Source organism: Crocuta crocuta, unplaced genomic scaffold (assembly GCF_008692635.1).
Source record: "Crocuta crocuta isolate KB4526 unplaced genomic scaffold, BGI_CrCroc_1.0 scaffold655, whole genome shotgun sequence".
Taxonomy (NCBI): Eukaryota; Metazoa; Chordata; class Mammalia; order Carnivora; family Hyaenidae; genus Crocuta; species Crocuta crocuta.
In genome coordinates this window covers 1,103,967-1,129,327 of record NW_027528348.1, presented here as the reverse complement: position 1 = coordinate 1,129,327, position 25,361 = coordinate 1,103,967, and the positions used below count along the sequence as shown (strand labels likewise).

Below are 25,361 nucleotides of genomic sequence, written 5' to 3'. Positions count from 1 at the left end.
CCCCGCCTCTCGCGTAGGGATAACGTCAGAGGTGAGAGTTCACCATCCGGGGTTCAGGTGAGGACTACGGCGTCCCGATTTCTTAGACTGGTGGAACTTCAGATATTTCTAGCCCTTTCTCCCTCATGCAGCGGCAGCGAGCTCTGCAAAGGCTGTGTCCCGAGCTCTGGCCAGGCGGGGACGGGTATGAGAGGTTTCGGTCGCAGCCATTTCTTGCGAGGCTCGGCGGAGGATGTTCCTGCCTTCAGGCGCGCCGACGGCGGTGGGGCGACGGAGCGCTCGATCCTTTCCGCTCCCCTAGTGGTTATCTGCTGCCACGAACACGCGCTGGGAGCCTCTCGTGGAGCCCTCCTTGGGGCTTGCACTGTGGTGGCGGGCAGCCACTAGTTGCAAGAATGAGGTCTCTAGAGCGGTGACCTCACCCAGAACCTCCAGCGGGGAGGTTTCTCTGAGGAAACCTCAGAAGGAAGGAAGAAGGAAGCTTCCTCAGAAGGAATCGTCTGAGGCCTCTCGTGACAGTGACCTTGGTCCAGGGAGAGAGCCCCTAGTTTGTGCGTATGATAGATAATCAGTAGGTGTCAGGCGAGTTGATGCAAGGCGTCAACTACTGCCGTAGGGAATATATCTGTGACTAAATTAGAATCTAAGTATTACCGTGAAACGAGGCAGGTTGCCAATGCTGTATCACACGGGTAGGAACCAAGTGCCGTGGGCTCCGGCTTCTGAAAATCTTTTGTCTGATGATTGAGTTAAGACACATGTAGGATGCACCCATGTTATAGATGATGAATTAAAAACCTCATACCTTAATTATATTACGGTGTGCTTTCAGCTACCTGAAGGCACATACTTGGTCTGTTTCATGCCCGAATCTCCTGGAACTCTATCTTTGAGCTCAGTAGGAGCCCAACTTAAATGAAGAAAAGACATAAGTGATACAGTAATTGTGGGCCTTCAAAAATAAGTAGGGACAAACCGAGACTTATTTAGGATATTTAAAATGACGGACAAACCGAGACTTATTTAGGATATTTAAAATGACAACAGAGCCTGAGTGATTGGAATGTGAAGGTAAACCAGAAGTTATTAAGTCCTGTGACTCTGGAAATAGGCTAACAGCAGCAGTGAGTTTATTCATTCCTGAAGGGGATTTCTACAAATCAAAGTAATGTTAGCTTAATTTGCAATTTCCAGAGAATGAGATCAGGGAGCCTTGAGTCCTAGCCTCCGGCTGGCCACAAAGTAGTAGTGACCTTGGATTTTACCTCTCAAAACTTCACTTTCTTCATTTGTAAAATGGGGATGACAGTGGTGTGGTTAAGAGGAAGATGTACGTAGTGTTAGTACAGAGCCTGACATGAAAAATGTGGACTCTTGCTTTAAAAGTTCCTGTGATGTGCATTGTGTGGAAAGAGGCAGACCCTGTCCTAGTTGTAGGAGAAATTCTATCTTGCTGATTGGTATATAGAAGCCCAAATCTTGGTGAATGATAAAGATAAATATCTGAAATAATCAGGTAGTGCAGAGATTTTTTAAATGGAGATTATTCTGCTATACTTTATTCCATATTGTGTTACAAGAAAACAGCAGTGACACCTGACAAACCATTACATTTTTCATAATGCAGACCTATTAACAAAAGTACATCATGTATTATTCTCCTTCCTCTGTCAGTATAATTGATGTAGAAGACTTATTTGGGTTCTCATGCATTAAACTAACCTACTTGTAGTTTATAGAAGGAAAGAAAGTAAACCAATCTATTTGTAGTTTATAGAAGGAAAGACAGCACAAGAAGTATCTGCCCATTTTGCTAACTTCCCCTCTTGGAGAGCCTTTGTAACTTCTTAATGTTCCAAGTAGAGGTCTACACATGATCATATCTACTATAAGAGAAATGTGTTTCTAAACTCATGTCTATTTAGGCTGAGGCCCAGCTTAAAGCTATATTACCCTGTTTTTTATATTCTTCTTAAAACTACTTTGTGATCTTTGTGGATTTTTTTCTAAAATTTTGGGGAAATTGGTAATATCTACAGATATTTTAAAACCAGAGTTCAGGGGCGCCTGGGTGGCTCAGTCGGGGAAGCGTCCAGCTTCGGCTCAGGTCATGATCTCACAGTTCGTGGGTTCAAGCCCCACATTGGGCTCTGTGCTGATAGCCAGCTCAGACCCTGGAGCCTGTTTCAGATTCTGTATCTCCCTCTCTCTCTGACCCTCCCCTGCTCACACGGTCTCTCTTTCTCTCTTTCTCAGAAATAAATAAAAACATTAAAAATTTTTTTTAAATTAAAAAAAAACAGAGTTCAAAGTCACCTTCTGCAATTCTATTTCTTGGTGTGTATATTTTGGTGGGTATTGTACTGGGTTCATAAGTTAAAGACTTGGTCCTTTCCCTGAGTTGATTTACAGTCTGATTAGGTAGAAGGAACAGATATAGAAAAACACCAAAAACAGTCTATGATAAGTCAGTGCAGCTTCAGGTAGATACAGGGAGTGAACAGTTTCAGAGAAGGCTTCTTCGGACTGGGGCTTGAGTGAGAAGGCTTTGAAGAATGATTAGCTTGTAAATAAATCAGGAGACTATTCCATAAAGAGAACAGTGGGCAGAAGAATAGCAATAGACTATGGGATTGTAGCTCTAGCATGGACAGTGAATGGGGAAAAGGCAAAATTTGTGACTAAAGCGGAGTCAGAATAATGGGAAGTAGGCTTAAGCTACATTGGGAAGGACTTTAAATGCTGATTTAAAAAATTGCAGTGTTCTGGGGCGCCTGGGTGGCTTAGTCGGTTAAGCGTCCGACTTTCGCTTGGGTCATGATCTCGCGGTTTGTGGGTTCGAGCCCCGCGTCGGGCTCTGTGCTGACTGCCAGCTCAGAGCCTGGAGCCTGTTTCAGAGTCTGTATCTCCCTCTCTCTCTGACCCTCCCCTGCTCACGCTGTCTCTCTCTCTCTCTCTCCTAGAAATAAATAAAACATTAAAAAAAAAATTTAAAAAAAAATTGCAGTGTTCTATCAGGTGGCCCTTGAAGGCTTGGAGTAGGATGTTGACTAGAACAGAATATACTTGAGGTAGTTTGTAGTGTAGTAGAATGGATTAGAAAGGGAATATCAGAAAGTTAAAACCTATTCAGTATTTAGCTCATTCGATTATTTGTATTGAGGCCATATCCTTTGTCTTAAGGATTTGGAAGGCTGCTACATGCAATGGCCTCATCCCTCTACCTCCTTGACAAGAACTGCTACTTTGAAGCAGCAATAGTTCTTATAAAGCAGTTCCCAGGCAGAGTTGTCAAGGACCCAGACCATCATAAGATCTGTGTTAGAAGACTGGCCTGCAGGGCTACTCAATATGCTACAGCTCTGTACCTTTTTCATTTTGTAGATTGCTTTAAACAAAAGCACATGTCCCAGGCACATTAATAATATGTTTTAAAGTTTTATTTATTCATTTTTAAAGTTTATTTATTTTGAGAGAGACAGAGGGGCAAAGAGAGGGAGAATCCTAAGCCGGCTCCACACTGTTCGCATAGAGCTGGATGCAGGGCTTAAACCCACGAATCTTGAGATCATGACCTGAGCTGAAGTCTAAGGTTTGATCAACTGAGCTACCCAGGTGCTTCAAAAGTTTTATTTAAAACTAGCCTGCACGGTAGAAGCTTTTAAGCAAACAGAGATTCTCTTGTGACAAAAAGTAATTGGCCTCTTCCTGGACTGCTTATTTAAGTCTATCAAGTGTTTTATAAGAAATGCTATTTGTTTTTTTCCCCAGAAGGAACAGCTGCTAATCATATCAGGTCACCATGTTCTGCTCAGGTATGATAGTTTCTCTTTTTTAAAACTTACATATATTCCAGAACATTAAGTCTGAGGTACCTAGTCCATCCCTCTGCCCTTTAGGAAGAATAGTTCAAAAATGCAATCTCAGAACTCGCCAGATTGCGGGAAGTCACTGTCTCCTACTTTTATATCATTGGTTTCACTCAACCATGTAAAATATTTTTCTTATTAATAATGAGTATGGCAGTAGGATTTGTGTGTTTAGTGATATTTTCTGTACTGAACAAAAATATGATACTTGAAACATTTAGTCGAATTAATTTTTCTACTAATGCACTGGTATTATTTGTTACTGTTGTTCTGGGCAGCAACATTCTTATTAAGAAGTACTAAGGAGAAAAATGCGGTGGGGTGGAGAGGGGACTGGCCTGTGTCTCCAGGACTGCTACATGCATATAGTCAAAAGACATGGATTTGAATGCTGTCTTGAATGGTTATTAGCATTATCACTGTAAACAAGTCATTTAGCCTGTTAGAACCTCAACGTTTCATCAACAAAATGGGGATATTAGTAAGCACTTTAGAGGGTTGCATTGTGTGATCTAGATAACCCTATGTAAGATACAAAGAACAGTGCTTGGGCTATATTAGACACTCACTACATGTTTAGAGAGAGGTCCCCTCTCTAAGCCAGTCCCCCTTCCTCTTGCTGCCATATTCTTAAGCACTAGGCAGCAATGCAGCCTTAAACAAATCACTTTTCTTCTCTAGACCTCTAAGTTTCCTGAACTGTGCCATTAAGTCAACCTTTCATTTATCTTTGCTCAGCCTCACTTTCCCCTGCTGTCCCCACTAACCCTTTTCACGGAGAGCATTGAGAACTTCTCTTACCTCTTCCTTTGCCCCCACACTGGACTTACCTGCATCCACCTCAGTCATTTCTTCTGGTCTTGAGTGCCATCCTCCCACTGAACAATCAACCCCTGTACTGGACCCCATCATTTCTTGCCACCTCAGCTGTCAACTGTTTGCTCTCTCATCTGTAATTTTGCTTGCTCTCTCTTGTTACAGGCTTCTCCTACCCAAGACTCTTCTACTTATAAAAAAATCCTTTCCTAGCTCCATCCTTCCTGTAGTTATCATTCTATTTTCTCTTTCCCTGGTTCAAGAGAAAAAAAAGTGTATGTTATTTCCGTATCACTCTTCACTCAACCCACAGGTTTCTATTACTGTCACACTACTGAGACTACATAGTGAAGGACATCTACTCTCTTTTTTTCTCTTGGCATGATCTCCTGTACCCTCATGGTTTTTTACTCTCATCTGTATACTGATGCTCTCGTCTCCTCTCTCTGCCATACTTCTTACCTGAGCTGTAGAACCCTACACTCAGTTGTGTGTTGGCTATCTCTATCACAGTATTCCACAGATTCTACAACATGTCCATAAGTGACCTTAATTAATCATCTCTTTCCTCTCCTTCCCTCTGCTCTGGACACCCCCTCCCGATAAGTCTGCACTTTCTCCTAAATTCTCTAACTTGGTTGGTGGAATGGCTATCCATCCCATTAACCAAGTATGAAACCTGGGTAAATCCCTGACACAACTTCCTCTTTCCTCCACATCCAGCCCATGACATCTAAGCAGAGAACTGAATGATGAGGGGTTAGCTCTATGAAGTTCTGTGGGAAGATCTGAGATGGCATTCTGCCTTTACTTTCATGGTACTGTGCTCTGACCAAACTGGCCCAGATTTGCCTGACTCCTGTATGCAGTGATGTTAAGAGGATTATTTTTATGGGAAAACTTTCTCTCTCTTTTTTTTTTAAATTTTAATGTTTATTTTTTAGAGAGACAGAGTGTGAGTGGGGGAGGGGCAGAGAGAGAGGGAGACACAGAATCCAAAGCAGGCTCCAGGCTCTGAGCTGTCAGTGCAGAGCCCGATGTGGGGGGCTTGAACTCACGAACTGTGAGACCATGACCTGAGCCAAAGTTTGACGCTTAACCGAGCCACTCAGGCTCCCCTATACAGGAAAACTCTTAAATCAAATAAGGAAGTGCATTTACATCACTTTAGGATAGAACAAAAGACTGTTTTCACTGACAGTATTTTCAAACAAAAAGCTGTGAGGTAGTCACTAAAAATTGGATCTTAGATTCATTGCAGCTCCTCAGATTCCTTTTTTGTTCTTTACAGGAGGGACCAGGGAAGATGGGCAGGTGGGGTGGGTAGGCACAGAACTCCCCTAACTTAGCTGAAGCTCTCCTGCCTGTTTGCCTTGTTTTGAAGACATTTGGAGTTGGGATTAACAGCACAACCATTCCTTCTTAAAAATTTATATAATTTTGGAGTTCCTGGGTGGCTCAGTGGGTTAAAGCATCCAGCTCTTGATTTCAGCCCCGGTCATGCATGATCTCACATTTCGTGTGGGCTCGCCCTGACAGTGTGTAGCCTGCTTGAGATTCTTTCTCTCCCTCTCTGCCACTCCCCTGCTTGCTTGTGCTTGCACTCTCTCTCTCTCTCTCTCTCTCAAAATAATAAACATTTAACAAAATTTATATAATTTTATATTCCATATATTTTGTTGTTAAATATGCCCTTTAGTAGAGAATGTTCAGTTTTATATCTTCATTTTTTAAGTTAGAAAACTTACGATCTTATATAATCTATATAACTAAAAAGATCAACTTATTTTTATGATCTGTATTTGCACAGGTATGGAACTAGGTTATGCAAAAATAGAATCGATCACTGGAAGCAAAAGCTTTCTGTTTATCCAGGTAAACAGCTCTTTCCACCAGAAAGGATAAAGGTGATTTTCTGTGTGGGCTCCTTAGCTGCTTCCTGGCACTTGATATGATGTTGAGTACTGTGGTCATATGTGAGCATTGGGTTACAAGCACTCTGGCAAGAGAGTCTCTAGTACATGTATCTTTGTATTGCCCACAATGTTAGCCTAGTGGTGGCTTGCCCATAGGAGGCCTCCAGTAAATACTGGCTGAATGACTCAATGTTTCTCTCTGCTGAAGTGAGTTCCTCAGTTCACTGACACAGGCCGCATTTCAGCTACGGGGGCTGCAGTAGTCAGGTGGGGAGCTGTGAGTTCCTGTAGCCTCTTAATTCTCTTGATCACTCACTGTTTACAGTTGCCCTTTCAGAACTCTCCTCCCTTCTCCCCAACTGCCTTGGATGCTGATTGCCTCTCCGTTTCCCCTTACTCTGCCTCTCTCAGCAATGATTTAGGACTATTTTTACAGTCTGCTAACTCTCTGAGAACGAGATGCCTCTTCTGGGAGACATTGCCATCCTCAATGGCACTGCAAATAGATTTGTGTTGACTGATCTCCAGGCTCTCCAGGTCATTTTGCCCTTACCCTGATTACAAGGCACCATCTGTTTTTCTCCATGGTTTAATGAATTGGGGGCTCATAAACGTAGCTGATATCTAAATTAGATCCAAATCATAGTGAAGAAAGGATAATGGTCTCCTTCGCCAGAGATGGATGGGCAATTACTTTTATAGCTTTGGAAAAAAATGGATTATGCAGATAATTCACTCAAATTGCTGGCTCTGAGTCACTGTCCCTATATGCTGATGCTTTTGCTCAGGGACAGGAACTTGCTTGCCCTGTTTCGGGGAAAAAGAAAAAGAAAGATTATCTGACTGCCCCAAGTTCACTCAGTGAATCAGCAGTCAGATTCTAGCCATCATAGTCCTTCTGCTACTTTGGTTTATGAGGCTCAGAAGAATTTTTCAAGCATGAAGAATATTAAAATAACCATTAAAAAACTGAGCTAGTAACCTCAGCCTGTTGCCTAATGCAATATGGCTGGTCAGAGGGAAATCTCATGCAGTGAGAGGGCTGAGTGTTAAGTGTACTATGCAGATTGTGATTTCTCTAGAAATTGGGTGGGCTGTTAAACAGTTTTAAAAGATCTATTGCCACTTCTGATGAATTTGTTCTTACAGTGAGCTGTGATCTGGAATCCTTGAGATCCATGGGGTACAGTGGATGGGAGTTGTGTCTGACCTCCCCCTTACCTGCAAGTATTTTACACCAGAAACAAGCAGAACCACCTGCAGCTACCCAAACAGCCTGTCCTACACCAACACACGCTCACTGCCTACCATTCTCTAGGCACATTGCTATGCACTTCACCTGCTATGCACATGTTCCTGATCATTAAGGCAGTTCTATCACGTAAATATTATTATCCCCATTTTATACGTGAGGAACCTGGGGATAAGCATAATTAAGTAAATTTCATGGGTTTCCACAGAGGCAGAGGCAGGATTTGAACCCAGTCCTGTTTAGCTCATGCTCTTTCTGCAATGCTCCATCACCATTCAATGCTCTTTTCACCCTCCCTATGCTTATTCTCTGCCTCATCTTCTCTTTCCCATTCAGAATCCTTATCAATCACAATTTTTTTTGAAATATAAAAATGTGTGTGTATATATATATATACATATATAATATATGTTCACAACGCATGAACTTTCATATCTATATACCTATATATGTAGATATTTATAGACAGATATAAATATAAATAGATGTATAGATATAAATAACATTAAATGAGGAAAGATATACCCCTTAAATGTTAATGATTATTTTATCTGAGTAGTAGAATCATTTGTGGTTTTCATTTTTTCTTTGTGTTTTTCTGTATTTCTCAGACTAATATTATTGTGATCAGGAAACAGTTTTTTAAATCTTTCACAGCCTTTCAAGTTCATATGCCACTACCTTTGTGAATAAAATCTTTCCCAATCTCCATGCTAATGCTACTTCTTCCTCTTTTTGGAACACACTCCCTTTCCCCAGCACTTTTTCCCCTAAGATTAGTTTTTTATTTTGAGAGAGGGAGGGGGAGGGGCAGAGAGAGAGGAGAGAGGAAATCTCAAGCAGGCTCACACTGGCAGGACAGAATCCAATATTGGTCTCGTAAACTGTGAGCTCATGACCTGAACTGAAATCAAGAGTCAGATGCTTAACCAACTGAGGCACCCAGCTCCCCTCCTCAGCACTTTGTATTGTCTTGGGTCATTTCTACCATTTTGCTTTGTATGCTGGGTGACCCCAGGTTCCCAGGTCCCACAAATTCATAGAGGGAAAGAATCGGGAAGGCACAGCTAATGATAAAAATTGTAACAGAATAGCTGTTGCTCCATTAGGAAAGCTGGAATCTTCCTGCGGTATCTACCATATCCCAGACTTTGGTCTCACTGCTTCCCTATGGTCCTGGCTGTGTCTCTTCCACATTGCTGTTCCTGTGACCAGAGTCAGCCATCATGCTCACTCTGCTGTTTGTGTGTGATGCTGTCCCCTCTCCTGTCACTTGCTACCAAGCTAGGCCCCATTATTCCATCCAGCCTCACATGGTCTACGCTGGGCCTCTGCCCTTCATTACTTTGCTAAAGTGGGACCATCTCCCATCCAGGTTGTGCCTTTGAAAAGTTATTCCCCTTCCCCTCATTTTCTTAATCTCTGATATAACCTATTACATGATGACTCATATTTTCCTGCTCCTTAATATATCCCCTCCCCTGCCTCCTTGCCTAGAAGTACTTGCACTGAGTTAGGTCAGGAGCCAGAGAAATCTGGCCCAATCCTTCCCTCTCCTCAGTCAGGGAACCCAGATGGAAGGGTGCATAACCGCTTTCTCTTGTCTGGGAGATCGAGCTGTGATTTCATTCTTTAATTTATTCAAGTGTCTCTCTCCTGGGTGGCTTGTTAGCCTTCATCTCACCAGTTATTTCCTTTCCAGGAAGGCCTGTCTGCAGCTCCCAGAACTGGAAGCCTGGTGGCCACTCTGACATGCCCTGTGCATGGGTAGACAAGCACAAGCAACCCTGCTTGGACTGTCAGTCCACCATGTCCTCTTCTAAGCCTCTCCATTAGCTTCTTGGACAGGGGCTGAGGACCAGTCAACTTTGTACACTCTGTGCACTCTGAAGCAGCTCTTAGCATAGGATGGTAAGAGCTCCGTAAACTTTTGCAGAAGGAATTACTAAAATCTACTGAAGTTTGTGCTCTGCTTTTCTCCCTTAACATTACTGCAGCAAACAATCAAATAAAGGTGATTAGTCCCACTTATACTAAGTATATCACACTGATTCTAATTCTGTGACTTAAATTTGAGTTTTAAAACATTGAGATATAATTCATATACTGTAAAATTCACCCCTTTAAAGTTTACAGTTTAGTGGGGTTATTTTTAATGCATATTCATTTATTTTTGAGGGAGGGTTGCCTTTTAGTTTTGCTGACTATTTCCATCGCTGTGTGGAAACTTTTTATTTTGATGAGGTCTCAATAGTTCATTTTGTTTTGGTTTCCCTTGCTTCCAGAGACGTGTTGAGTAAGAAGTTGCTATGGCCAAGGTCAAAGAGGTTTTTGCCTGCATTCTCCTCTAGGATTTTGATGGCTTCCTGTCTTGTGTTTAGGTCTTTCATCCATTTTGAGTTTATTTTTGTGTGTGGTATAAGAACATGATCCAGGTTCATTTTTCTGCATGTCGCTGTCCAGTTTCCCCCAGCACCACTTGCTGAAGAGAGTGTTTTTATTCCATTGGATATTCTTGGATTGTATTCCATATAGAGTATCATGTCATCTGCGAAGAGTGAAAGTTTGACCTCCCCCTGGCCAATTTGGATGCCGTTTATTTCTTTGTGTTGTCTGGTTGCTGAGGCTAAGACTTCCAATACTATGTTGAATAACAGTGGTGAAAGTGGGCATCCCTGTCTTCTTCCTGACCTTAGGGAGAAAGCTCTCAGTTTTTCCCCACTGCGGATGATATTAGCATTGGGTCTTTCATATAAGGCTTTTATGATCTCAAGGTATGATCCTTCTATCCCTACTTTCTTGGGAGCTTTTTATCAAGAAAGGATGCTGTATTGTGTCATATGCTTTCTCTGGATCTATTGAGAAGGTCACGTGGTTGTTGTCATTTCTTTTATTGATGTGATAAACCACATTGATTGTTCTGTGGATATTGAACCAGCCCTGCATCCCAGGTATAAATCCCACTTGGTAGTGGTGAATGATTTTTTAATGTATTGTTGGATCTGGATGGCTAATATCTTGTTGAGGATTTTTGCATCCATGTTCATCAGGGAAATTGGTCTATAGTTCTCCTTTATAGTAGGGTCTTTGGTTTTGGAATCAAGGTAATTCTGGCTTCATAGAAAGAGTTTGGAAGTTTTTCTTCCATTTCTATTTTTGAAAACAGCTTCAAGAGAATAGGCATTCACTCTTCTTTAAATGTTTGGTAGCATTCCTCTGGAAAGCCATTTGGCCCTGAACTCTTGCTTGTTTTTTGTTTTTTTTGTTTTTGTTTTTTTTGAGTTTTTGATTACTAAATCGAGTTCTTTACTGGTATGGGTCTGTTCCAATTTTCTATTTCTTCCTGTTTCAGTTTTGGTAGTTTATATGTTTCTAGGAATTTGTCCATTTCTTCCAGATTGCCCATTTTATTGGCATTAACTGCTCCTAATATTCTCTTATTGTTATTTGTATTTCTGCTGTGTTGGTTGTGATCTCTCCTTTTTCATTCTTGATTTTATTTATTTGGGTCCTTTACTTTTTCCTTTTGATCAAACTGGCTAGGAGTTTATCAATTTTAATTCTTTCAAAGAACCAGCTTCTGGTATCATCAATCTGTTGTCTGTGTTTTTTTGGTTTCGATAGCATTGATTTCTGCTCTAATCTTTATTTTTTCCTGTCTTCTGCTGGTTTGGGGTTTTATTTGCTGTTCTGTTTCCAGCGCCTCAAGGTATAAGGTTAGGTTGTGTATCTGAGACCTTTCTTCCTTCTTTAGGTAGGCCTGGATTGCTATATACTTCCCTGTTATGACCACCATTGCTGCATCACAGAGGTTTTGGGCTGTGGTGTTATCATTTTCATTGGCTTCCATGTACTTTTTAATTTCCTCTTTAATCTTAGCCCATTCATTCTTTAGTAGGATGTTCTTTAGTCTCCAAGTATTTGTTATCTTTCTAAATTTTTTCTTGTGTTTGATTTTGAGTTTCACAGTGTTTGTCTGAAAATATGCTGATTGCTTCTCGGCCTTTTGGCTAAGATCAAGTGTCTGAAAATATGCTTGGTATGGTCTGGATCTTTTTGTACTTGTTGAGGGCTGATTTGTGTCCTAATATATGATCTGTTCTGGAAAATGTTCTGAATATATCTGTTAAGTCCATCTGGTTCAGTGTGCCATTCAAAGCCAAGGTTTCCTTGTTGATTTTCTGTTTAGATTATCTGTCCTTTGCTGTATGTTGGGTGTTGAAGTCCCCTACTATTATGGTATTATTATCAATGAGTTTCTTTATGTTTGTGATTAATTGATTTATATATTTGAGTGCTTTCACATTTGGAGCATAAATGTTTACAATTGTTAGGTCTTCTTGGTGGATAGACCCCTTAATTATGCTATAATGACCTTCTTCATCTCTTATTACAGTCTTTATTTTAAAGTCTAGCTTGTATGATATAAGTATGGTTACTCTGGCTTTCTTTTAGTGACCATTAGCATAATAAATGGTTCTCCATCCCCTTACTTTCAATCTGAAGGTGTCTTTAGGTCTAAAGTGGGTCTCTGATAAAGAGCATATAGATGGATCTTATTTTCTAACCCATTCTGTCACCTTATGTCTTTTGATTGGAGCATTTAGTCCATTGACATTTATTTTATTTTATTTTTACTTTTTTTTACAAACAGTTTATTGTCAAGTTGGTTTCCATATAACATCCAGTGCTCATCCCCACAAGTGCCCTCCTCCATGTCCATCTTCCCCCTCCCCCTCACACCCATCAGTCCTTAGTTTGTTCTCAGCATTCAGGAGTCTCATGGTTTGCTTCTCTCCCTCTCNTGCTGCTATGAATATTGGGGTCCATGTGCCCCTATGCATCAGCACTTCTGTATCCCTTGGGTAAATTCCTAGCAGCACTATGGGTGNTTTTTTTTTTTTTTTGGGTGTGGAGTTTGGTGAGTTCCTTATAGATTTTGGAGTCCATTGACATTTAGAGTGAGTACTGAAAGATAACGAATTTATTGCCTTTATGTTTCCTGTAGAGTTTGAGTTTCTGGTGGTGTTCTCTGGTCTTAGTAGTCTTTGTTGCTCTTGGTCTTTTTTTTTTTTTTTTTTTTTTTTTTCCCCCTCAGAGAGCCCCCCTTAAAATTTCTTGCAGGGCTGGTTTAGTGGTCATGAACTCTTAATTTTTGTCTGGGATTCTTTGTAGCTCTTGTTCTATTTTGAGTGACACCCTTGCTGGATAAAGAATTCTTGGGAGCATATTTTTCTGATTCAGCACATTGAATATATCCTGCCACTCCTTTCTGGCCTGCCAAGTTCTGTGGATAGGTCTGCTGCAAACCTGATTTGTCTTCCTTTGTATGTTAAAGACTTTTTTCCCTTGCTGCTTTCATGATTCTTTCCTGAGTAAGGAAATTTGACTATTTCACTATCAAATAGTGAATTTGACTATTATATGCCGTGTTGATGGTCAGTTTTTGTTGAATCTAACGAGAGTCCTCTGTGTTTCCTGGATTTTGATGTCTGTGTCTTTCCCCACGTTAGGAAGTTTTCTGCTTTGATTTGCTCACATAACCCTTCTACCCCTTTTTCTCTCTCTTCATCTTATGGGACCCCTATGATTCTGATGTTGTTCATTTCTAATGAGTCACTAATTTCTCTAATTCTTAAATTATTCTCCTTTTTTTTCTGCTTCATCATTCTCCATAAGTTTGTCCTCTGTATAGCTGATTTGCTGCTCTGCCTCATCCATCCTTGCTGCCGTGGCATTCATTCAAGATTGCAGTTTCATCCTGACTAGCTTTTACTTCTTTTATCTCCATAGAAAGGGAATCTAATCTATTTTCATTCCCGTCTATTATTTTTATTTTTGTGATTCTAAATTCTGGTTCAGGCAACTTGCTTTTATCTGTGTTGATTAAGTCCCTGGCTGTCCATTTCTTCCTGGTCTTTCTTTTGGGGTGAATTCCGTCATTTCATCATTTTGAAGGAAGAAAAGGAATTTATAAGGTAAAAAAAAGCCCCATTAAAATTATAAAATTAAAAACACCACACACAAAAAAATCAAATAAATGATGCAAGATCCTAGGTGTGTTTTGGGCTGGTTGTTGAAAGGAGCTTGATAGATTAGAGAAAAGAAGGGAAAGGAAGGAAAAAAAGCATTTGAAAATTTGAAAAAATGAACACAATGAAATAGAATAAAATGAAATGATGAAAGTAAAATAGAATTTGAAAAATTTACAAAAAAGTAAAAAACAGAAAAAAATAAAATATTTTTAATAAAAATTGGAAATAAAAATTTTTTCTCTTTCTGTATTCAAGAAAAAGAAAAGAAAAAAAAAAGAAAAAATTGAATAGATGGACCAGTGAACAGACTGAAATACGATTGAAATTACAGCATTTTCCCCAAGAAGTCAAACTATGAATCACTTTATAGTCCGTAAACTATCAGGTGGAGATACTTGTAGTGTTCGTGAAGAATGAGGTTGGCCCAGTTGGGCGGACTTAGTATAACAGGTCCGTTTTCCACTAGATGGTGCTGCTTAGCTTTCTGATGTGGATTGTTGTGTTGCTTGTAGATGTGTATGTGCATGCATGGGAGGGGTGAAAATGGCGTAACCCAGCTACCCAGTCTCTAGTATTGGAACTCTATTCTCCCCAGTCAGCAAGTGCACACCCATCCTTAGTCTCCGGCTTCCATCCACTCCCTGCTTTTATACTGTCCGTGACCAAGCCGTCAGTTTGCCAGGCGACACTTCCCTCCTGGGTTTTATCTCAGATGTGGCTGTGTTTCCCAGCCCCTCACTCCTGAGGGACTGCTGCTTTGACCTGCTCAGACCTTCTGGGGGAGGTCTCACTGAGCAATGGCCAGATGCTGGCCACGCCCAGGAACATTAGAGAGACCATGCTGTTGCCGAAGCCCAGAGACAGCAGTCGTGTAGCAGCAGCATTTCAGGGATTATGGTAAGTCACAACACACATCTGGCACCAGGGTTCCCCCTTAATATTCTTGTTCCAGCACCAGCGAATGTGGTTGTTCTCTGGGGTCCACTGGGGCCTTTGCCTATGGGGGCGGGGGCACACAGTCTCTACTAAATGTCCTCGCAGCAGGGGAACTGCTTCTCCCCGTGTGGCCTGAGAAACCCTGGACCTTACTCTCTGCTCCTGGGGATTTGTCCTTCCCACCATAGCACTGCCAAGTATCGAGCTGGGGAGTTTCAGACTCTGTGCTCCCCCTGTTTATAGAGTCTTTACGGAATTTAAACCCTCTCCTTTCTCCTTTCTCCCTTCTCCCTTTTTTTGTTCAATCCCTATGGCTGTTTCCACTTTTCCACTTCCTCTCCAGCTGCTTTTGGGGGGGTTCTTTTCCCATGCTCTCCCCCCCCATCTCCATCCTTTCTCTGTAAGCAAAAACAACTCCCTGCCCTCCACGGCTTCTCTCTCCCCCAGATCACCTCTTTGCACTGCATACGTGCCAAGTTCTGTGGTTCAGGTTGTGCAGATTGTTGTGTTAATCCTCAAATTAGTTTTCTTTGTGTGCAGGATGGTTTAGTGTTGATCTGGCTGTATTTTATGGACGTGAGATGCAAAAAAAACTACTATGCTGTTCCGCCATCTTGGCACCTCCCTGAAAACTTACTTCTAATGGTACCTTCAAAGCATACCTATTGAAATGATGAAAGAATTTGGTGACTGTTGACCCCCAATTTCGATGTTGAGCTCTAGGCTGTATACTATGGAGACTAGAGCAGGAGAAGAAATACAGTATACTCTGCCTCTGGGGAACCTGCAGCTTAGTTAAGAAGACAGTGTATCTACATGAGAAACCTTGAACACAGTATCTGACCAGGTGCCAAGACAAGGGCTTTAGGATTTTGGGCTTGTCTGCTTTGTCACTCTCCATGCATGGGAAAGAGTCTCATGGAGGGTTTCAAGCCTGGAACAACCCTCAGGACTCCTGATTTCCAGCTGTCAGTCAGTGTAGAATCCTCTGACAGCTAGTCATCCAGCCTCCACTTGGACACTTTCACCCACAGGAAGAAGCCCCACGCTCTCCATTCAGGACTTGATGATGGTTGTTTGCCAACTTTGGGCAGTGAGAGAAAATCGGATTGCTTTTTAACTAGATGTATGCATCTTTCAATCTTTGCCATAAAAAACTACAGGCCTGAAAGAATGTGTGTAAAGCCAACAAAGAAAGGAAAGAGCTCTAGTCAAAAGCTTGAATTCCAGGGGTGCCTGGCTGGCTCAGTCGGTTAAGCGTCTGACTTTGGCTCAGATCATGATCTCACGGTTCATGGCTTTGAGCCCCGCATCGGATTCTGTGCTCACAGCTCAGAGCCTGGAGCCTGCTTCAGATTCTGTGTCTCCCTCTCTCTCTGCCCCTCCCCCACTCGTGCTCTGCCTCTCTCTGTCTCAAAAAAAAAAAAAGTTTTAAAAACTTGAATTCCCATGTGATAGGTCAATAGATACTTACATGCTGATGTTAGCTAAGGAAGGTCCGATCAAGTTCATCCTGAGAGGGTCACTTCTAGGGGGACCAAAATGAATTATTTTATGAGGCCTATTATCCTCCTAGAGCCCATGTGTATGTCAGTGTTCTGGGAAGATCTGAGGGTATGAGATTTAGAGAGTTGAATTCATTCCACATACCAGTTAGACCTTTTATTCTATCTAATTCAGGATAAAGACTGATAATTTCTGGAGCTAATCAGATATTCCCAGAGATTTCTTGTCAGGAATGCGGTGTGATAAAGAAGGTTTTCAAGCCAGAATGTAAAACCCTTCTCTAGTAACTTCTCAAAATAGATTTATAATAGGAAATAAAATTATATTACGAAGTACAATACATGCAATTTTTGTGGTGCCAGTTAAAACAGGAGGATAATACAAGGGCTGGCCCACAGTTGTATATAATAGTGGACAAAATGCATGGTATCTACCACCGTCATCATGGCCACACTGACTGACAGCCACTGAGGGAGAGGGGAACACTAAGCCATCTGATGTTGGAGAATTAGAGAAGGGATAGAGCAGGTCTCTTGGTGGGTAACAAACGTGAGCAGGTGAAAGAGAAGAGATGAGGTCAGTGAGAGGGCCATTGAGGTTGGAGTGTCTAAGACATATGATTTGATCAATATAAAGTACCCAGACAGTTGCACACTTGGGCTTTGGTAGAGGCAAGGGACAGGACAAGTGCTGTCCCTGTGTCCACCTAGGTGTGTCTGGACTCTTACAACTTTCAAACAAGATTAGCTCACTTGGTGCAGATAAATCACCCACATGACTGTACTCCAGGCAATAGCCCCTACTGAGAAGACAACTAAGGCAGTCCACCTATGACTTATAAGAAATTCCCTTCCCAAGGAGGTCAGGGGAGAAAATGGGTGTGGTGAGCCAGGAATGATGGGCAATTCTAGGTGCGCCAGAGTGAGTCACCTTCCCCAGGTGACTTCCTGGGAATGCTGGAGACCAGGTCAAGGGTTTTTGCTTCTGTTGCTCAAACTCTTCACCTTTTCTCCAAATCCTTGTCCTGTCAGCTCTTTGACTTTTCTGATAAGGCCTTGGAGTTACAGCAGCTCTAACTTTATAGATAGGGCCCCTGAGACCTAGACTGGAGAAAAGATTTGCCGTGATTCCTATAGCACATCGATTTCAAGGTTGAGAGTGGATGGCCTCTTGACCTGTGTTCTCTGCCACAAGGCTTTCCTCTTTGAGTCTTTTCCCCATTGTTCCAACTGAGAGGCAGAAAGGACACAGACAAGAAATGGGAGAAACTTGAAGGGATTATCCCTCAACTGTGAAGTGCCCCATGAAATACAGAGACACAGGAAGAGTTTGGGAGCAGAGTCTCACCCTATTCTCAAGAGGAAAATCCAGTTTCAGCTACAATTTCTAAAGTGTAAACTCTGAACTAACAAACTCTTTGATGTTTTCATCAATTGCTAATATTTTTCTATTTGGATTTCTTCAAATTTTTGTTTTCAGTATCCCTCTTTTTAAATAGTGTTTTCAATAATTATTTTTTATTCAAGTATAATTAACATACAGTGTTACATTAGTTTCAGATGTACAACATAATGATTCAGCAATTCTATACATTTCTCATTGCTCATCACAATAAGCGTACTGTTAACCCCCCTTTACCTACTTCACCCATCCCCCCACCCACCTCCCTTCTGGCAACCACTTGTTTTGTTCTCTGTATTAAACTTTTTAAAGTTTGTTCTTACAACAAGGTCCATATTTCTCTCTGCTGATGAATGTCATCTTTCCTGCCTGAATGTCCCAAGGCCTCTCTTCCTTCAGTGACCACAAAGCAACCTTGGAGGGGCCTTAGGTTGAATCCAATATCAAAGGAAGTGTGTAATTCCCAATGTAGAGAATTGGAGGTGCTCGTCTCTCCTGCTGATGAGGAGCTCTTTCCTTTTGCAGCTTAGTCCCTACAAGTGACAACATCTTGCTTTTAAATCTTTTCTATACCCCCTTTTTCCTAAATGTGGCCTAGTCAACAGGAGATGGAGCAACAGGCTCCAAGAGTAGCAGAAGTATAATGCAGGATGAAGCAAGTGCCTGCCAATGTGACCCCTTAATTTCTTACTTTTGTGCCCGCCTCTGGGCCTCTGGGAGCCTTCCACTCCTGGGGACACTGCATCTAAGTTCTGTCCCTGGACTTTTCAGAAAGGCTTTTTTGTTTCAGGCAAGCATCATAAACTAAACCGGGTTGTGTATCTGCTTGACTATCTGTCTGGCCTCTGTTGTACCATTTAGCTCTCAGACTCCTCAGACTCCTCAAAATCAAGTGTTCCTATTTCTCCTTATAGTAGCTAATTGTTCTGTGGATGCCCCTGTGTGGGTCAGGAAGGGAACTCCAACGTCCCCCAAATCAGTTAATTTTAATTTTTTAAATAAGTTTATTTATTTTGAGAGAGGAAATAAAAGCACGAGTGGGAGAGGGGCAGAGAGAGAGGAGAGAGAGAATCCCAAGCTAGCTCCATGCACTGTCAGCATAGAGCCTGATGCAGGGCTTGAACTAACCGACAATGAGATCAACCTGAACCAAAGATGGGCGCTCAACCTACTGAGCCATCCAGGCGTCCCCAATCAGTTCATTTTAAACACTTTGGTTTCCTCTTCTGTATAATTAGGGATTAGTGTACTAGAGATGACCCAAAACTTCCAGATTGATCCTGGAACCATAATTCCCTGAAATGTTTAAGAAAAAAAGAAGGAAATTCTCATCATGACAAGATTGGGTTAGAGATCTGTGAGAAAAGGAGGCTTAAAGGAGAGAGATCTGTGAAAAAAGGAGGTTAAATACATGGTAGTGAAATGAAGCTCTTATAAAACTTTGGAGACTGAGACTTCTGGAATAAGAGTGTGATTCTTTCTTTTTCTTGAGTATCTGGGTGATCAGCACCCAGAATAGTTAAATAGCAGAAAGTCTTCATCTTTTAAGACCGTAGATATCCAGTGCTGTCAAATTGGAAAAAAACCTCCCCAATCAGTCCATCAGATTAAGAATTCCATTGCCACACATGCAACATGTATGACTGACTCTAGACTAGTGTTGTTCCATTGCCACACATGCAACATGTATGACTGACCCTAGACTAGTGTTGTTCAGTAGAAATAGATGGTGGGCCACAAATGTAATTTAAAATTTCCTAATGGTCACATTAAAGAAAAGAGAGAAACGGGAAATTAATTTTATTAATATATTTAATCCAAAGTAGTGAAAATATTGTCAAGATAATAATCATTATTAAATTATTAATTAACATTAAATTGTTAAGATATTTACATTCTTTTATATGTACCAAGTCTTTGAAATCTGGCATGTGCTTTATGCTACAGCACTTCTCAATGTAGACTAGTCACATTTCAATGTTTATTTATTTTTGAGAGAAAGAGGGAGAGAGAATGAGTGGGGGAAGGGTAGAGAGAGAGGGAGACACTGAATCTGAAGCAGGCTCCATGCTCTGAGCTGTTTGCACAGAGCCCAACATGGGGCTCAAACTCATGAACCATGAGATTTATGACCTGAGCTGAAGTCAGATGCTTAAGCGGCTGAGCACCCATTTGCCCTAAACTAGTCACATTTCAAATGTTCAATAATCACATATGATTAGCAGCCACACTGTTGGACAGTGCAGTTCTCAAATATGGTTTGACCACCACGTGAAGTCACAGGAGTGACTTTAAGTAGTGACTGTTTGGGACACAGTTTTTTAAAAAAAGAACTGCATAAAAATATTGGATTTTATTCTGTAGCTTTATTAATTATATTAATATTGTATTTTAAACCATTTTTTGTATTAGATACAAATAAATGTAGTGATGATGTGTATTATTTTAGGAATCAATAATTTCAGTATAAAAGAAAAGGAAGTTCAATTACAGAATTAAGAACCTACGTTGGGAACACTGTTGGGCATTACTATGGAGTTTGTTACTCAATCCTGTTGATTTGAACCCACTTATTATTGGTATCATGAAGATGACAGAAACTGTTAAAAAACAACAGTTTGTAGACATTTTCTGACACAAAGCATGTATTAGTGGAATGAAACTGTAAGTTCTGACCTTGAGTTGGGAAAGCCATGTGAAATATCCAAAACCCAACTGGGTCTAATTTTAAAGATCCTTAGAAGTTATATAGTCATATGAATATGACAGAACAAAATTTCATCAGGTCTTTGTGTCTTAAAATTAAATGCAGAAGAAATTACTATGGAACCTCAAATTCAAGGGTCTCTAGATATAGCTACATATCTTTGCTTCTTAATTTCAAAACTCCATCAAGTAATCAACTTGGCTAGGAGCTGCAGACTTTTAGGGAGAAAAGCTTGACCCAGGAGAAGTGGACTAGGTGATCACGTCTCTATTTTTTTTAATTTAGGTGTATATTTCCTCCTCACCCCCCGGAGTATTTTAAAGCAAATCCCAGATATATCTTTTCGCCCAATTATTACCCCCATGATATTATGAAGGCATTAACGTAATCATATATAGAGTTAGGGCTGCAAGATGGGGTCTCAAATAAGATTCTCAACATCACAGCCCAAATATCTATTAATAAATGGCTTCAGTTCACTGGTATGCTAATTGCTTTCTTTTGGTGGGTAAACATCTTCTAACCTTAGAATAAATTATAGAAATATAAAAGAGAAGAGACCCATAGTATTAATATTTGTGTGTGTGTGTGTTAAGAAAGCAGCTTTGGGGCACCTGGGTGGCTCAGTTAAGTATCTGACTTCAGCACAGGTCATGATCTCAATGTTCATATGTTCAAGGCTGGGCATCTGAGTTGACAGTGCGACTACTTAGGATTCTCTCCCTTTCCTTTCTCTCTCTCTCTGCCCTTCTCCCACTTGTGTGTGTGTTCTCTCTCTCAAAAATAAATAAATAAATAGGGGCACCTGGGTGGCTCAGTTGGTTAAGCATCCGACTTTGGCTCAGGTCATGATCTCACGGTTCGTGGGTTCGAACCCTGTGTCCGGCTCTGTGCTGTCAGCTAGCTCAGAGCCTGGAGTCTGTCTTCGGATTCTGTGTCTCCCTCTCTCTCTGACCCTCCCCTGCTCACGCTGTCTCTCTCTCTCTCAAAAATAAATAAAACATTAAAAAATTTAAAATAAATAAATAAAACTTAAAAAAGAAAGCAGCTTTGCATATTTGATGTTTTTAAAAAATGTTATTTTTTGGGGCACCTGCTCGGCTCAGTTCGTTAACCCTCTGACTTCAGCTCAGGTCATGATCTCATGGTTCACAGGTCTGAGCTCCATGCTGGGTTCTGTGCTGACAGCTTGGAGCCTGGAGCTTGCTTCAAATTCTGTGTCTCCCTCTCTCTCTGCCTCTCCCCCGCTTGCACTCTCTCTCAAAAAAAAAAAAAAAAAAAAGGCATTAAAAAAGGAGAAAAAGATTTTATTTATCTTGAGAGAAGCAGAGACAGAGAGAGCAGGGGAGGGGCAGAGAGAGAGGGACAGAGAAAATCCCAAGCAGGCTTTGCACTGTCAGCACACAACCCAATGCAGGGCTTGATCACATGAACCTCAAGATCAATGACCTGAGCTAAAATCAAGAATCAGACGCTTAACTGACTGAGCCACCCAGGTGCCCCTGCACATTTGATATTTTATAGATCTGTCACAGTAGGATGGGTTTGGACTGGTAGCTTTGTAGCTGATTTGAAATGTCTGAGCAATACAGATTTTTTATTTTAAGATGAAACCTTATTATATTATCCTTAATATTTTGAAACATCTAAGATACCTTTGGGTTCCTAATATGCCTAGGGTATTGGATTTACAAGTATGAATTTCTATCTAGAAAGTTTTGCTTATTGTAAGTTAAAGCAGTTGAAGTGTGTAAAGGGAAATGCTTGAGATGAAGCAATCTGCTCTGTGAATATATTTATAAGCACCTTCTTCCGATCCCCAGCCCCTTATCACTTTCCAACGTGAAGAACAACCACAGAGCCTACAAAATGGAGCCCCAATATAGAAAAGCTGCCTGGACACTAACAGGTTGCTCTTCTGTCCTGTGTTTTTATAGCTTCCACCAAGATGGGTGACTTATGGTTCCCAAGTCCCTCCTCCCCTCCCTGTTCATCAGAGCCAGCATCTTAACATACAATTGAATGAAGGAGCGTGATAGAATGAAAAATGCTTGGCATGCACCTGGGGTTTGCCATGTATGTTTTTCATTGTGTGCACTGCCTTTCTTCCACCACTAGTAATGCTGGAAAGCACTCTAGAAGAGATGGCCCACCCAGCATTAGGGAGGAGCATCCACAGCCGGAGTTGTTATTCTTTGGGTAGCCTTGAGGCGACCCCTACTGGACGGTAGATGCTACCACAGTCAGAACTCCAAAAAGGCATTCCTTCCTGGGAAAAGATAGACTCAGACTAATTTTCTCATTTTATGAGACAAGTTTTCCAACATGTGTCTAAATTACAAACCACACATCTCTTCCAACCTCCAAATATGGTGAGACAGAAGCAAAATTATGGTACTAAGCGAAACTATATAAAACTTTTCAGCAAGCAGGCTTTATGTGGCCTGAGGCTCTACCAAGGAGATGATGAACTCTAATGGATCAAGGACGAAGATGAACTCTAATGCTGCAATTCTACAATCTACCAGATTTGGGGACTCAGCCCATGTCAATATTATTATATAGCTGGTATTCCAATAGTGTTACTCCAACCCTGAGAGCTTTCTTACTTGTCTCTTGCTTCCTTATTGTCAAGTACTCACTTAAATCTTGGGTTCCTTTGCAGCCCAGGTCACCCTGGTCACTGTAGAGCGAATATGTTCTAGCAGGATATGAAAAGGAATTTCAAGAAAGAGCCTAGGAGTCTTATGACATTCTCTTGACCATCCCCATGATTCTGTGGGGCTCTAGACCATCCTCGAGGATACAAGAGTGACAAGCCACAACTACATCAAAATTGGTAGCAAACAAGGTAAGTTTGGATACAAATCATGGCAACTTTGTCCTAGTAAGAAAAGGGAATTACTGTGTGGCATTCAAGATGGACTAAGTGAAGACCACAAAGAAATTTTGTAGGGCGTATGGAGATGCCAGATAAATAACCTTCAGGTCTAGTGTATGAGATGGGAGACTGCTAGGGTAAAACCAGGATTCTCAAGTCCTCACCTTGCTTACCACCATAGCTTCCTGCTGCGTATTATGAAGGTCTTCCTTCCCTGCCCCTTTCCACCACAGCTCTCTCCTTCAAGTGTTCGGCAGTGGTACTCATGGCCACTGAGTAATTGGTACACAACAGACTTTAACATTGGCTGTGGAGTTCTTAGCTGCATATTCCACCTTTGGGATGCAATGTGCTAGACACTATAAAAGTTATGCTGCCTAAAGACTACCTAAGACATGGATCCTTCCTGACGTGTGTGTGTGTGTGTGTGTGTGTGTGTGTGTGTGTGAACTGCTTTGGAATATAAAGAACTCTTCATCTTTAAGAACATTAGGTTTTATATCCTTTTTCTAGCTCTAATCCTTGGAACTGGGATTTTTAAACTAGAGAGACCCATTGTAAAACCTGTGGGGATTCTAGAAAAAGGCCTAATGCAACTAGGGATGCCACTGGAGCTTTACAAACCAAGGAGTTGTCTCTTACCTCTGTAAAGGAAGAATAGAATAGCTCAGGAATTTTAACTGTAATTCAAGGTAGATAGAAAAAGATATTCATAAAATTTAAGAAGAATTCCAGTTTCTTTATAAGAGAGGAACAGTACATCAGGTAGGTTCATCAATGGTTCAGGTAGGGATATTGGTGGACAGTTATTAAAAGTTCTTAATTACTGGGGGCACCTGGGTGGCTTAGTCAGTTGAACATCTGACCCTTGATTTCAGCTCAGGTCATGATCTCACAGTTCGTGAGATTGAGTCCCCGTGTGAGGACTCTGGCATGGAAACTGCTTGAGATTCTCTCTCTTTCCTTTTCTCTCTGCCTCTTCCCTGCTCTCTCTCTCAAAATAAATAAATAAACTTTAAAAAAGCTATTAATTACAAATTAATTATCCTGAGTGTAAGATGAACTCTTATGTATTTTTTATATGACTTAGTGTTTGCTTGTCATGTTATATTAAATAAGCCTCACTCCCAACTCTTAATTTTTGAAAGGCCAAACAAATGAGCCTCTGAAGAGTAGAGGAACAAAGCCAAGATTACATAGAGCATTGAAAGACATCTATATAGCCTACTGATTATATCCTGTGGATATACACCTATCAAAGGGAGAGGGCAAAAAGGAAAGCAGGTCCCGTCATCTCCAGAACTTCGTGTCATTTATTCTGCAAGATCAACTCTGAATTAGCAGAAGTCAGTAGCATCTGACTCCATGCACAGAATCTATGACCCTCCTTATATATCTTAAAAGTTTTACTGGATGTAAACTCTGACCTCTTCCAAAATGTACATCAACAGAACCCCCTTTTGAATAGCATTCTGAACTTTGCTAATATAGGTTTATCAATCATAGGCCTAAGTGTAAGACCAAAAATTATAAAATTTCTAGAAGAAAATGAAAGAGAAAATATTTGTGACTTTAGGGCAAGCAAAATTACACAAGTAATTACAAGTATAGCTACCATCTGTCACCATACAATGTTATGACAATATCATTGACTGTATTCTCCATGCTGTACCTCTTACTCCTGTGACTTATTCATTCCTTAACTGGAAGCCTGTATCTCCCCATCCTCTTCACCCATTTTGTGCCCATTCCCCACCCCTCCCTTCTTTCTGGCAACCCTTAATTCTCTGTATTTATAGGTCTAATTCTGCTTTTTGTTTATTTACTCATTTGTTTTGTTTTCTGGATTCCACATATGAGTGAAATCATATGGGATTTGTCTTTCTCGGTCTGACTTATTTCACTTAGCGTAATACCCTAGATCCCTCCATGTTGTCACAGATGGCAAGATCTCATCCTCTTTTATGGGTATTTAATATTTCATTGTTTTTGTATACATATATAAACATATATATATATATATATATGTACATGCGCACACA

At 41.0% G+C, this 25,361-nt stretch overlaps 1 protein-coding gene across 4 annotated transcripts in view; it reads left to right on the top strand.

Annotated features, from left to right (window-relative positions):
- The first annotated feature begins 3,806 nt into the window (after positions 1 to 3,806).
- ACKR2 (atypical chemokine receptor 2) overlaps positions 3,807 to 25,361 on the top strand; it is a 51,028-nt gene continuing 29,473 nt past the window's right edge. For 3 of the 4 annotated variants that reach the window (XM_077753703.1, XM_077753704.1, XM_077753710.1), the window contains exons 1-2: positions 14,738 to 14,785; positions 23,104 to 23,289. The gene's annotated coding sequence lies outside the window, so the exon portion shown is untranslated. Of the gene's footprint in view, positions 3,816 to 14,737; positions 14,786 to 23,103; positions 23,290 to 25,361 lie in introns of those variants that run through there. The other variant, XM_077753705.1, reaches the window with a different exon arrangement.